Genomic DNA, 14,579 nt, shown 5'->3' with positions numbered 1-14,579 from the left:
ATGCTGGGGAGGGTGTGTGCACATGCACACGTGCGCGCGCGCACACACACACACACACACACACACACACACACACACAAACATATACATAGGTTAAAATCCACCAGGTTTTTCCTCTAAGCTAAATTTATTAAGAACCATAAAACACAGAAAGGCAATGAGAACCAGTACTAAATTCTCTTTCCCTACTACTTAGCTATAATATAAATATATATATGTCTCTCTTCTCTATGTAGAGTTTACGTTTTTAAGAATACATCATTTGCAGATAAATAAGAGCAAAAGCCCTCCAATGTGCCTCATCTGTAAGTCTGTATCCCTCTAAACAACTTGGCTGCACTTTTATACATTTTTCTTCATGTCTATTGACTTATTTTTATGGTGTGTTTAAAAAAAAAAACTGTGTTTATCTCCATTTCTGTTCAATAAAGCCAGGAGTTCCACTAAGGGCTAGCTCGTGTTTTATTTCTTTGTAGTTCCCACCTTAGCTTATCAAATACAAGATTATATGAAGAAAATTGTCCCTGCTGGGAGAAGAAGGCGAAGAAAAGAAAAGAAAAACTGGCATCAACGGATTAGAAAAAGAGAAAGACCAAAGCAGAAAGCAGAATACAAATATCTTGGTAGGATGTCCACAGTCAAACTGCCAAGGGGAGCTGTGAGAAGCCTCGACACAGCACACAGACTGCCCGGATGCAGGACTACTTATGCTACCGAGGGCTTTGCTGGTTCAGTGTGTATCCTATGTCTAGCTTATGCTGCATCACAGTGAGATGGGAACGAGGAGAAGCCATGCAGTCATCACTCCCCACTTCGAAAAGCAGATGAGATGAGATATAATCTGAATTTAAAAAAATTTTAAAAAGAAAAGAAAAAAAAGCAGACTGGAAAGATGCCAGCTAAACAACTAGTTATACATACAAGGTAAGTTTTTTATTTGATGTTGGAAAACACAGCTTTATGTCATTTGGTCTGTAACCAACATTGAAACTTTGGCTGTAAAAAAAAAAACTGTACAATCCTTAAGATAAATTTCTATGAAAATATATGAGGATCCATTGCACAGAGAGACACCTTACCAATAACAGTATAAGATATCAGCCCTGCACTGTTGGGATGCTAATTCTAATCCTGCCCACAACTGCCTAGCACTGTAGAATAAAATGGAAAGTGAGTTATAGAAATCTACCAAAACAGACGATTGTGTAGTATTTCACAAATTCCGCAATGACGTTTGCATGGAATCCTTTCTATTAACTGCATAACAATTCTTAGATCCGAAAACTTATGGACCTGTCCAACGGATTCCAATAACAGTGGATATCTATCTTCTTGCTCCAGATGGATAGATTCTTATTTTTGAGTAAAAAATAGCTTAGTGTTCTGGTTTTCTTTTCAGTTGCCGTGGTAAACACTGACCAAAAACAACTTGGGGAATAAGGAACTTACTTCATCTTACTCTTTACAGTCCAGCACTAAGCAAAGCCAAGGCGTGAACACACAGCAGGAGGCAGAAGCTGAGAACATGCAGAAATGCTGCGCACTGCCCCATTTCCTCAAATTTTGTGAGTTATTTGTGAGTTTATTGCCCAGGCCCAGCTGCCTAACGATGATCCCTCTCACAGTGAACTGCACCCTCCAACATGGATCAGCAATCAAGACCGATCTGATAGAGGCAATCGTCTAACCAAGATTCCCTATTCCCTGTTGTGTCATCAAATTGACAGCCAAGATCAGCCACCATGTGACTCGGGCAGCCATTCTTCAACATTTCAAAGACAACTTTCCTTTATTACCACATGTTTATTTGTCACATTATGTTCTAATAAGGAAAATACATGCAGGAGGGCCACTTTGAGTTTGAAATTATTTACATATCTTCATTGAGTGTCCCCACAGACATTCTTTATTCATTTTCTGGACAGTGTTTGACTATTTCTTTCCACATTTTACTTAACTTTGAAGCTATTTTGGACAACGGATGACTAGATTAGAAACTTTTATTTGGTTAACATAGGCATAAATGTGGATTTATTAATTCAATGCAAAGGAAAACTATAAAAACTCATCATGCTTTTATCCTAGTCCTGAGAAGAATTTTTTTCTTTGTTTGTTTGGTTTCTGTTTGTTTGTTTGTTTGTTTGTTTGTTTTTCAAGACAGGAATTCCCTATGTAACACCTGGCCTGGAACTCATGATGTAGACCAGCCTGGCCCTGAACTCATAGAGATCCTCTTGCCTTTATCTCATGAATACTGGGATTAACAGTGTGTGCCACCACCACCTAGCAAGAAAGAATTTTCTTGTGCTAAGATGTTGACAGTAGAGAAATGCTTCTACCATAAGTCAAGAATTTGAGTCTCTATGTCATCTCCTTAGGATCCACATTACCTTGCTTTGTCCTTTGTGTATTGTGTGTACAGTTTTGTAACTATAATGCCTGGGGATGGAGCTCAGTAGTACAGGGCTTGTCTAGAATATGCGAAGCACTGAGTTTGCTCTACAACACCCAAAGAAAAATAATGGGCATTGGTGGGAGTATTACTTGATTTTGCCAGTGGAAATCATAAAGATCAAGCCATAGGTGTAACAGCATAAGCCATGAGTCACTGATTGCTTCCTGGTCTTGTCCATTAGTGAAATGTTCTCTAGCAGTTAAAAGAGTCAGTGTAAATTATAGCTGTAGCTCTCAGATTGTGTGAATCCAATTTTTAAAAGGGTTTAAAGAAAACAATGAAACTACACTGTCAGGTACAGTAAGTCAAAGGTTATACGAGGGCTTTCTTGATGGAGGTTGTGGCATTTCCCTTTCCTCTGTTCATAAACAGGTCTCTTCAAAATCAAACGTTGGAAGACACTTGGCGTTTGTTCTCTTCTTTGCTGCTATTTTTCCAGATTTTATATTTGTTCTCTTTTTAAAATTTACTTTGTATGTTCTGTGGTGCTGGGGATCAAGTAGGAGCTTCTGGTCACGTCTGGCAAATGTCCCCAAGTGGAGCTAACTCTCCACCTCATTTGCCTGTAATGTAGGAGAAGTTACACTACGAAACTGCTGACAGTGTCACACTACTTTGGATGGGAGTGACTTTGAGATCCTACTATTTAACCATCCTTAAAGTCAGAATGTAAAGTATATCTGCAAGGAAAGAAGAACATGTTCCTTGCATGTCATGGGAAAGAGCAGCATCCCAAACCCACACTGCACGTGGAACTGCCTTTATCGGGGGTATGGAGCTTAAGGTTGATATATCCTATGATCTCCAACTTCTAATACATTACCCAATCGTCTTTAAACCAATTTACATTTCAGCTTTCCTAAAAAATACTCTTCGTAGTCGACCTCAGAGCATTTCCCAGATTGTGGAGACTCTTACTTGTAACCACCAGAGCAGTCAAGACTGTGGTCACCTGGTCTTAGACAGTCAATTAGGGTGGAGTCTGCATAAGCAGATGAAATCAATGGGTAGCAAAGACTTCCTAATGCTGGCTCTACCACTACTGCATGGAGTGGGGAAATACCTGTAAATTTCCAATGCTTAAGTCCACTTTTGTATGTTCATGATTTTTCGACAGCCAGGAAGCCTAATGCTGTGAATCTCATAGCATTTGATTCGATGACAGAGTGATGGCTGGCTAGAAAATGTTACCTCATGTTGAGTGCAGAAAGGCTGGGATGATGGTAAAGTCGTGTCAGTTACAAAGCACAGAGAAAGCTAATTACAGCTTTTCAAGCTTCTTTTTGAACAAAAATGCCCACCATCAGTGGACAAACAGCGTGTGGAGTGATTTGTTGGAGGATCCTCGTAACTTGATCTGTGAACTAAGATCACTGAGCACCATGGACTCTATCTGAGCTGTCCCATTCTCAGTGTGTGTGGTACAAGAGCTGACACAGGGGTGCTCTCACAATGGTGGGTGACCAGTGAAGCACATTCAGCCTTCGTTCTAGAATGATCCTGACTGGGCAATCTGACCTCACTTGAAATCCAAATATTAACTAAGTGAGTGAGTAGGTGACACATTAGACACAGGCTTACATCAAGACAAGACTGACAGTGGAGAAACAGACAAAAAAAAAAGATGAACTACTACAATTACTAAGTAAACAAAGCATAACTATATAAATATCATTATCACTTAAGTTCTTAATTTTAAGAACTTGTTCTGGCAGGTAGTGACGGTGCCCACCTTTAATCCCAGTACTCGGTAGGCAGAGGCAGGTAGGCCTCTGTGAGTTTAATGCTAGCCTGGCCTACAGACTGAGTTCTAGAACAGTCAAGTCTACACAAAGAAACCCAGTCTCGAAAAACAAACAAACAATAAAATATGTTCTGAGTTAATATTTACCAAAACAAACAAAAGGTTACATCACATAACAATTTTGTCTTCAGAGTTCAAAAAAAACATTAAGAAAAATTTAAGGCTACATTAAAAAAAAACCCTGCTGAGTTAATATGAACATCACAAAGTTTACCCAGTGATGGTCTGGTAAATGTTCAATAGCTGCCTCTCAGGCATACATTTACTATAAAATGCATTGCATAAATAATATATAATATATAAGTGATAAAAACATATTCTCTACTATAATTTCATTTAACAGATTTTCACATAATAACTGATGGGCTTTTGCCTAATGATTACATACATAACCTTCTCTGCAATTAAAAGGTGATGGTTACACACACCTGGATGTGAACAAACACTGGTTTATATTGTCATTTAAGTAAGCAAGTAAATGCAAAGCACAATAAAGAAAACATGTTGAGACATTCACTCGTCCATAAGCCACATGGATGACTTCTTTGCCAACAGGACAGGTCTTTTACAGCTACAGGAATACTAACTGAAACTTCGAGTCTGCTTAGGATGTCAGAGCTATAGAAATGACAAACCTTAAACTTAATTTGCGTTAATCACATTTCCTCCACTTTTCTTGTCTAAGCCATCTAAAAGCAAGCATAAAACAACCCCTGCTTGTAGCACTTGACAATTTCCATGGTTAAATACGCCTGCCACAGCCAGATTCACATGGCTGACCTTGTGGCATGTGACAATGGAGGTGGCAACAGATGTACTGCAGTGTAGGAGCAGGACTGCTTCTCTTTAACAGACCAAAACCATCAAGAGTGGATGTCATAGGATACGTCATCGCAAAACGTAGTAAAAAATAGTTGCAAAATAGTACATTTTAGTGCTTATTATTATTTTAAAGTAGCTTTATTAACATGTTAAACTAAGGTTAATATGTTTCATGTGTGCATCGTCCTGCTTATTTGTGAACTATAAGGTGAATTTATTTTGCTACTCTACTCAAATTACAGTTTGAAAACCAAGGAAAACTTGGTGGTTACCAAGAAGAACTACAGAAAATAATGTCTTAAAGAAGACTGCTCAGTGTGGTAAAAAAGCATTTACTGCTGTGAAAAAATGTTTTGTTGTAGACTTAGCAAAGGTGTTAAAGTATGTGTGGTTTTTTTTTTCTTGGTAACATAAATACATAGCTATGCAATGGCAACTCTCTTGATTTATATAATTATTTTATATTTAAAAATTAAGTTGTGCCCACATAGTTATGTAATTGTTACAACAATGCCTAGATTAGAAATGGCATATCAGAAGGCAAATAAAAGATTCACTTTTGAGCTACTTTGAACACGAAATGCTCATATGCTGTAGTGGAGATGGCTAGGGCCTCGACTGGGCTGCACGACTTACTGACAAGAGGACCCCGAGAAAACATTAATAACCAAACTTCCTGAAATCTCAGTTTTACCATCTGAAAACGAGTACCCACTTCATAGGACTACAGCAGGAATTAACCGTACTAACAGATGTAAAAATAAGAGTAAATGTTGCCATTTTTATCATTACGAGAGGAAACCCCACCACGACTGTGAGTTGAAGTGAGGAGATGCCTTGTCTCTCTTGCTTGGAGAGAGGCTAATAGTAAGAGTAGCATCTGGCTTGGCACCTCGCATTCCTGAGCATCTCTCCTCTGCTGTGTGTGCTGTGCCTGAGCCTCCCTGACTTGCCATCCCTTATCTTTTCCCAATCTCCCATCTTGAGTATTTCAAGTACACATTTTCTGTCCAATCAACTGCATCAAGTTCTCTTTCCCTCCTTTCATCTTTGATTTTCTGGGCATCGATTTCTTTTAGCGAACCACACTGGATAAGTGTTATGGGGGGCAGTGTGTGTGTGTGCGGGGGGTGGGTGGGGGGGAGTCCTGCAAATACCTGAGCCAACACTTGCTTCTCCATCCCAGTATCTTCTGAAGAGTCACATTTTATCGATACTCAGATGTGTCAAGAATTCGGGGCAATGTGTCTAAATGACACCAAGCAAACACTTGCTGAGACTCTCTCCCATAAACCGTGCCTTGGAGAGCACTCACAGACGCTCTCACAGGCTTCCATTAAGAAGGTCTGTACAAGAAACCCTAGAGTGCCTGATGCTAATGAACACATAGGTCCTTTCAAAGCCTGATGTAGTCAATCAAGAGGGAGGCAGCTGCCAGAACACCTTTGCTTCAGCATCTCTTGAGGCATTTCTTACAGGGCGACAAGGCTGGCTAAGAGGCTTCAAGGTGCCCAGTCTTCCCTGCTCAGCTGGCCACAGCAGCATCTGCAACTCTCTTTCTTTATTCCTTTTACTTTATGGAAATGAGAATATTGCTTTTTTTTTTTAACTGGTTCAGCTTCAGGACTATCCAAGAAGTCAAAGGTCTAAATTTTATGAGACACAGCACCAGAATACTAACGTTCAGGAGACCAATACCAACAGATTTATATTAGAACAGCCAGTGTGCAAAAACAGAGGGTTCTATTTGAATGCAGTCCATGCAATACTTGTTGGATCTGTGGGCCGCTTTATTAATAGCAGACCACACTGTATTTTGTGAATTGGTTCTAAACTGCCGTGAGATGTCTCTGAAGTTTGAAGTTTAATGTTAGAACAAGAATGAGCAATACAGCTATTTCCAGTCATCATCGTAGGAAGCAATATCATAACATTAAAACTGGATCCCGCCAGACACTCGCAAGACCAAAAGCCAGGACATTTTCTCACTGGCCTTTGAATTTTGTAGAGATGCTTAAATACCTTAAGATGTTTCATAAGAGTATTTAGGTGACACACAGAAGGTGTCCACACAGCCCCTGTTATTGAGCAATCATTAAAGGCTCAGTATATGCCAGTTTTTACTACCCTGAGTATTATACAAATTCACCATCTTAAAGAGAATAAAGCGTGCAAGAAAAGAAAGTGTAAACGCTGGAGGTACATACTTCTGTCACTGACATGGTTTGTTCTATCTTGTCCCACCTGACTCTTTGTTATTCTAACACTACCTGTTTTTATTTAAACAGATTTGCTTTTACAACACTTATGCAGGTCTTTCCCAAGTTTCTTTCTTCCACTTCACAAAAAGCCAAACAGAAAAAACTATATGTGTCTTATCTGAATAATTTACTCCCTAAGTCAGTTACTAACTACTAACGAAATTCTTTATTAGCTATTAACATTATCTACTAGCAAAATTCTTGCTGCCCCTCCTCATAAATAGTATCATCGTTACCACTGCTGTTATCACCATGGCAACCTTCAGGGTGTTACTGAATATAAAGGACAATTTATGGCATTTTTGCCTTAATCATTTTAGCTTATGGGTGAGCTTAAAGGCACAAGTCTTTATTAATATTTACAAATAAACAAACCGAAAGCCATAGGTGTTATAACTCTCGCCTCTAAGTAGATGATATTTATTAGGATTTGTGAAGCCTGAGTTCACTACATTTTGAACTACCGACCACTTTAACATTTATGCATGGGTTCTAGCAGACATTGCCTTGCAGGACCATCCCAGATGGATCACGCTAATGATAGCATTTTCAGTCATGTGACAGAGGATACTTTATGATCCTTAAAAGTCTGAAAATATGCTGACCAAATGCCTACATATTGGGTTGACAAATTTGAGAAATATTACACCACATCTGCTTCCATGGGACATGCCCACGTGGTACACAACCCAGGGCTGTGCACTCGGTACACAAGCACTACCTCTGACCTAAGTCCCTAAACACCTATTTAGTTTTCCAAATAACATGTCAGGATGTCAGATATATATTTGATGTTGTTTGTTTGCCTGTTTGTTTAGTTTTTCAAGACAGGGTTTCTCTGTGTAGCCTTGGCTGTCCTGCACTCACTTTTGTAGACCAATCTGGCCTCAAACTCACAGGCGATCTGCCTGCCTCTGCCTCCCAAGTGCTGGGATTAAAGGTGTGCTTCACCACTGCCCAGCCAGATAGCTATATTTTTTAAAAAGTGCAAATCATCCCTTTTAGTTCTTCATTCTTTCGTGTCTTGCTTTAGAGAACAGTAATTATCATATTACTTTGTTGTCAGAAACTGTCCCATCATGAAAATACGTATTTGAGCTTCTGGCAACCTTGGAGATAGTTCTTAGAAATCAATGAGTATATAATGAATATTCCGATTGGTTCTCAAAGTGTTGTTGACAGTAGACTAACATACAGTTACAACTCCTTATTCTAACTAGTTTTCTTTAATTTGATCCAGGCCCATATTAAACTCTTCTGAACTTTCCTAAAGCACTGCATTAGGAAGAAGTTCATGGTTGGTTCAATTAAGACAGCTCAAAACAAAATTCACTAAAATATTTACACAATGATTACTTTTTATAGAGTCTATGAGCTGAGAGCAAAAGAAAATAGGAAAGCCGACTTCAGTGTGATTGCACGAACAGTCAAAGGTACACAGAGTAAATACTGAACAAACAAATTTTCCCTCAAATATTTTGTTATAAATAACTCAGACACGAGAAATGATTAGAAGTAGATTGGAGTTGGCAGGAAGGGGACAGGAAAGGGGCTAGTTGCTTCTTATACTAGGTTCAAGGTTGATCTATTTCTACATTTTATAGATGAAGAAATATGTGAAAGCGTTTAGTCAACATCAAAGCTAATTTTAACAAAACTAACGTTAAAAGTTTAACTCTAGCCACACAGATAAAACTACAATGCTCAGTGGATTTTTCAGTTGTATCAAATTAAATGAATACACAGCAGAATACTGTTCACAGAAGGTCAACTGACGTCCTAAGGAAAGAAAAGGTGTAGGAAAGCTAAGTATTTTCCTGTTATGACGGTTCTCAAACAAAAGACTGTCAGTTTCAGGATAGTGTTCTAAAGACACAGTGTTCTGTTTTAGCTCGTGGAAAGTGGTGAGGTGGGGCTGAAGAGATGGCTCAGTGGTTAGGAGCACTGGCTACTTTTCCAGAGGTCCAGAGTTCAATTCCCAGCAACCATAAGGTGGCTCACAACCATCCATAATGAGATCTGGTGCCCTCTTCTGGTCTGCAGGTGTATATGCAGGTAGAACACTATACATAATAAATAAACAATTCTTTAAAAGAAAGAAAGAAAGAAAGTGGTGAGGGGGCGGCCAGATTGCATCGTACTTCCTGTCAAAATCACTGCAGACAAGAGGCGCGAGGCACAAGACGCTAAATGCATTGTGAAAGGCCAGGTCTGACTAATCATGATTGTGGCTCAGAAGATTCTGTCACTGGGTTCTAGGTGCCTCTGCCTTCCTACTACAACAGCAAAAGTGTAAACATGATAGGAACTCAAAAGTAGCCAGTGCAGTATAAAATATCAAACTATGTGACACCAAGAAAACAAGGGGAAAGTTACTGAATGAGAAAATAATAGAAACTGAGTAGTGGGCTGATCTGATGACTTCCCCTCCAAGAAAAGCAAGAAATGTGTGTAAAATATAATGAAAGTCATCAAAACTTAAACAATAGGATTAAACTTCATATTGTAAATCTAGAAATTAGTTAATCTCTACAGAAAGTAGAGAGAGGGTATCTCTGATTCCTTTGTCTTATCTTGGGACCCTTTTCTTCTTACTGGGCTGTCTGAAAATTGTATTAGCATTTTTTTGTGTATTATATAACTATTCCACGATAGCTTTTCCTTCCTTTAGGATGTTTGTCTCAATCAAGTACAAATTCTTTATCAATTAGTAACTTGCAAATATCTCCTAACACACAGCTCAACTCTTGCTTTCTTGAAGGTACATTTATTTATACAGTTATATTTTAATATACTCACATATAAACTGTTTTCTTCCATACTTTTCACCTTTTACTATACTATAAAAATTTGTTCTTATTTTTTTCAAATCTTGAAGTTTTGAAATTTTTACATTTAGTTCTTCATCACACTGAGAGCTTATTTTCCTACATGAAAACAAGGGATCTAGTTTTATCTCTTTTATTAAAATAATATCATGTATTTGTTTCTCAATTCATCTGCAGTGTCTGTTCTGTCACATATAATGAGGTAATTTAAATGTGGGTTCGTCTTTAAGCTCCCTATGTGTTCCATGTGCAGACCTGGGCTAAGCCAGCACTTTTAACCATTTAGACATGGTAGTTGTCAGATTACTTCCTGAAACATATAGCCCTTCCTTTTACTCAGTTTCCCAATTGTACTTGGCTTTTCTTTAGACCCTTACTCCCTAGTAGGAATTTCAGAACAAGATGGGCTTGCATATAGATTTAATGTGTTATGGAATATAATGTTACACAAAATGTAGAGAACATTATAGTAAACATGCAACGTTGCCACTTCTGTTTTTTGAAATGTCTCAATTAATTTTTTTTTCTTTTTCTTGGGTTGCTTGAAAGAATTTCCAAGACAGCTATGATGTTTTTACATGTGTCTAAGAGATGAGGAATGTGGATGTGGAGACTCCAGATGGCTGCCAATGAAGCTCAAATGTGAGATAAAAGATGATATTACAAATTAGAAGTCAATAAAAATAATACAAATAAAAATAGGACCATAAAATATTTCAAAATCCAGGAGTTTCATGAAAATCAAAAGGTTAACAACAACAACAACAACAAAAAACTTTTAAGGATCATAGTGTGAAAAAGCAAAGTGCGTTCCGTTTGAAGAAGTGATTCAAGATCCTTGGAGTTTGGGATGAAGAGAAGCAAGAATGTGGGTGTGGTCATAGCGTGCTATTGAGGGGTTTGGAGGCTGCAGAGTTTGAATGACTGTTACTTAGGGAAGAGCTGAGGCGTGCACAGCTGAGGAAGATGAGAGAATCTGCAAGGTTTGCATAGAAGGGCAGAGAGGAGATAACAGTTATGTGGTCTTGAGTGGTAGAGCACTGAGAGGTATAAATGGGTGAATCTGAAATGCATTAATACAGAATGTGACTACGGAAAAAGCCAAACTATACACACACACACACACACACACACACACACACACACACACCCCAAACATTTTCCCCCAAATAAATCTTAGCAGCCTGAGATTAAAAGGCTATATCTAATGCCACCATTTATTGAAGCTAAATGTTTGGTCCCCATCCTGAATTTCAAAGGAACCAAATGAAAACTAAATGAACTGTATTTATATCGTGTTAGTGATCTGACTTTGTGATGCCTTTTCCCCAGCTGACTGGAAAGATGGTGAAGGTGAAAGCAACTTGCATTCCCTCAAGTGTGTTGTACGGCTACTGCATAAACAGCTGCGAGGCCTCCAATTAAGCAGTGATGCTTGGGAAAGCTATATATAAGCAAATGAAACCAGGAAGGTACATGCTGGGAATACATAATTACCATGGAATCCTTTTTAAAACGCAGCTCACCACAATGTGCATATTTGAATATGATAACTGATAAACCAGGATCTTGATGGTTTGAAATGACATCCATAAAATTACAAATTACTATTAACTGGTGAATTCATATTCATTTTCACTAATGTTCCTGCGACTGTTAGGTCCTAAATAAATGCATTTTTTTAAAACTTTATATGATTTAGTTCTACTGAAAAAGATAAGTCATATAAAATGGAATGTTATTTACTAAGCATTTAACAAAAGTTGAATCCGAACCAATAGAAAAATAGCAAAAATATCTCCACCCACGGTCTTTTCTCTCTGTAGGCCCTCTGTCTCCCTGCCCCTGCTCTTCCCAGGTCTGATCTCCACCCTGGTTTCTCCCTGAGCTCCCTGTCCTAACTTGTTCCCTCTCTTCAACCACTTCCATTGTCTATTCTATTTCTCCTTCTGGGTAAACTTTAAGTATCTTTCCTTGGATCCTCTTTGTTACTTAGCTTTTTTAGGTCTGTGGATTGTAGTATGTTTATCCTGTACTATATGGCTAAAATCTGCTTGTAAGTGAGTACATACCATGCATGTCTTTCTGGGTCTGGGTTACCTCACTCATGATGATCTTTTCTAGTTCTATCCATTTGCCTGTAGAATTCATGATTTTTTGTTTTGTTTTGTTTTGTTTTTAATAGTTGAGTAGCCTTCCATTGTGTAAGTATACCACAATTTCTTTATCAGTTATTTGGTCAGGGACATCTAGATTGTTTCCAGATTCCGGCTGTTACAAGGTAAAGCTTCTATGACACATGGTTGAGCAAGTGTCCTTGTTGCATGGTGGAACATCTTTTGGGTATATGCCCAGGAGTGGTATAGCTGGGGACCTTGAGGTAGAGCTATTCCCAAATTACTGAGAAACCTCCAGTTCGGTTCCAAAAGTGGTTGTACACGTTTGCATTCCCACCAGCAATGGAGGAGTGTTCCCCTTTCTCCACATCCTCACCAGCATCAGCTCTTATTTGAGTTTTTGATATTAGCCATTCTGATGGGTGTAAGAAGAAATCTGAGTCATTCTGATTTGCATTTCCCGGATGACTAAGGATACTGAAGATTTCTTTAAGTGCTTCTCAGCCATTTGATATTCTGTAGAGAATTCTCTGCTTAACTCTGTACCCCATTTTTAAATTGGATTATTTTGTTCATTGATGTTTAATTTTTTGCATTCTTTATATATTTTAGATATTGGCCCTCTCTTAGATATAAGATTGATATAGATCTTTTCTCAATCTGTAGACTGCTGTTTTCATTCTATTGACAGTAAATACCCTTTGCCTTATAGAAGTTTTTCAGTTTCAAGAGACCTAGGACAGCGTAGGCTTCTGGGAAGTTATGGGAGTGACTCTAGCAGAGACTTCTAGTGTGTGGGGTCATGGAGACTGAAGAAGACAGTCTCTAATTAGACAGGACTCCTAGTCATGGAAGGGGAACACCAACCCACCCACAAAAACTTTGACCCAAAATTTACCCTGCCTATAAGTTGTGGAGGGATAAAATTAGACCAGAGATTGAGGAAATATCCAACCAATGCCTGACCCAATCTGAGACCCACTCCATTGGAGAGAGTCAGCCCTTGACACTATTATCGATACTCTGCTATGCTCGCAGACAGAAGCCTAGCATAGCTGTGCTCTGAAAGGCTACACCCGGCAGCGGAGCCGAAAACATACAGAGACTCACAGCCAAACATTGGGTAAAGCATAGGGAATCTAGTTGGGGGGCCGGGGGCAAGAATAGAGGAGACAAGAGACCCACAAAAAGACCAACACTGCCAACTAGCCAGGGCCCAGAAGGGCTTTGTGGGGACTGAAGCACCAACCAAGGACCATGCATAGACTAGACCTACACAGACATAGCCAAAGGGCAGCTCAGGCTTCACGTGGATCCCTTAGTAAGGGGAGGCGGGGATGTCTCCGGCATGGACTATGTTGTTTGCGTTTTGACCCCTGCCTCCTGGTGAGGCTGCCTCTCCAAGGCACAGAGGAAGAGGACATACTCAGTTCTGATGCAACTTGATAGCTGGGGTGGGTGAGTAGGGGGGGGGCTCCCTTTTTCTGAGGAATAAGGGAGGGGGGATGGAAGAAGAGGGAGGGAGGATGGGATGGGAGGAGAGGAGGGAGGGGGCTACAACTGAGATGTAAAGAGAACAAATAAATAAGTAAAAAAAAAATTAAAAATAGCAAAATAATAAATAGTAAAGTTCTTTTACTATCCAGGAAAGATGAAGTGTTCGTACCAGTAGCTATGACGTAAAAAACAGGATGGCAAGTGTTGAAATGATGTTAAAGTGACATTGGACTGTGAATTCTGCCTTTGCAAAGCAGATCGTGTTCTATTTGCTTTTATTCTTCTGCTTCCTACTAGCACGGAAGTGACTGTGAGATAGCTAATGCCTAATTAGCTGTCCATACACTCATCAAATTATACAAACATAATAGTGCTTACTGGCTGCTGGGTACACAAGGACCTTGTTGGGCACTTATTCTTAAAACCTCATGTGAAGCACGGTGCTTACATTAAGGACACACAATTGGAGACCGGTGTGAAGAAAGGGTGCAAAATGGTGAGAGGGCAAGGAGAGATTCTGTATATGAGGGGAGAGAGGAGGGAGGAGGAGCTGGAAGAATGATAAACATAGATTTGAGAAAGAAATTGACTCCAGACACATACAAAGATGGTTATGATGCACTGATAAGAAACTGGCCTTGTAAAATGCCACTTGTTTCATTTTCTCACAAATATCAAAAGACTTCAGGTGCTCAAAATGGAAAATTGGTATGTGATGAAGGCTAGGTGATGAAAGATAATGAAATCGAAGGCTGAAATAATGGAGCAATACGGAAGGATGGTAAGTGCCAGGGA

General features: G+C 39.1%; 1 protein-coding gene across 4 annotated transcripts in view; it reads right to left on the bottom strand.

The window, feature by feature from the left end:
- CSRNP3 (cysteine and serine rich nuclear protein 3) overlaps positions 1-14,579 on the bottom strand; it is a 198,815-nt gene that overhangs the window by 65,053 nt on the left and 119,183 nt on the right. The gene's annotated exons all lie outside the window — the stretch shown is intronic.

The sequence above is a fragment of the Acomys minous genome, assembly GCF_964271855.1.
Source record: "Acomys minous genome assembly, chromosome: 10".
Taxonomy (NCBI): domain Eukaryota; kingdom Metazoa; phylum Chordata; class Mammalia; order Rodentia; family Muridae; genus Acomys; species Acomys minous.
This window is presented reverse-complemented; position numbering and strand designations above follow the sequence as displayed.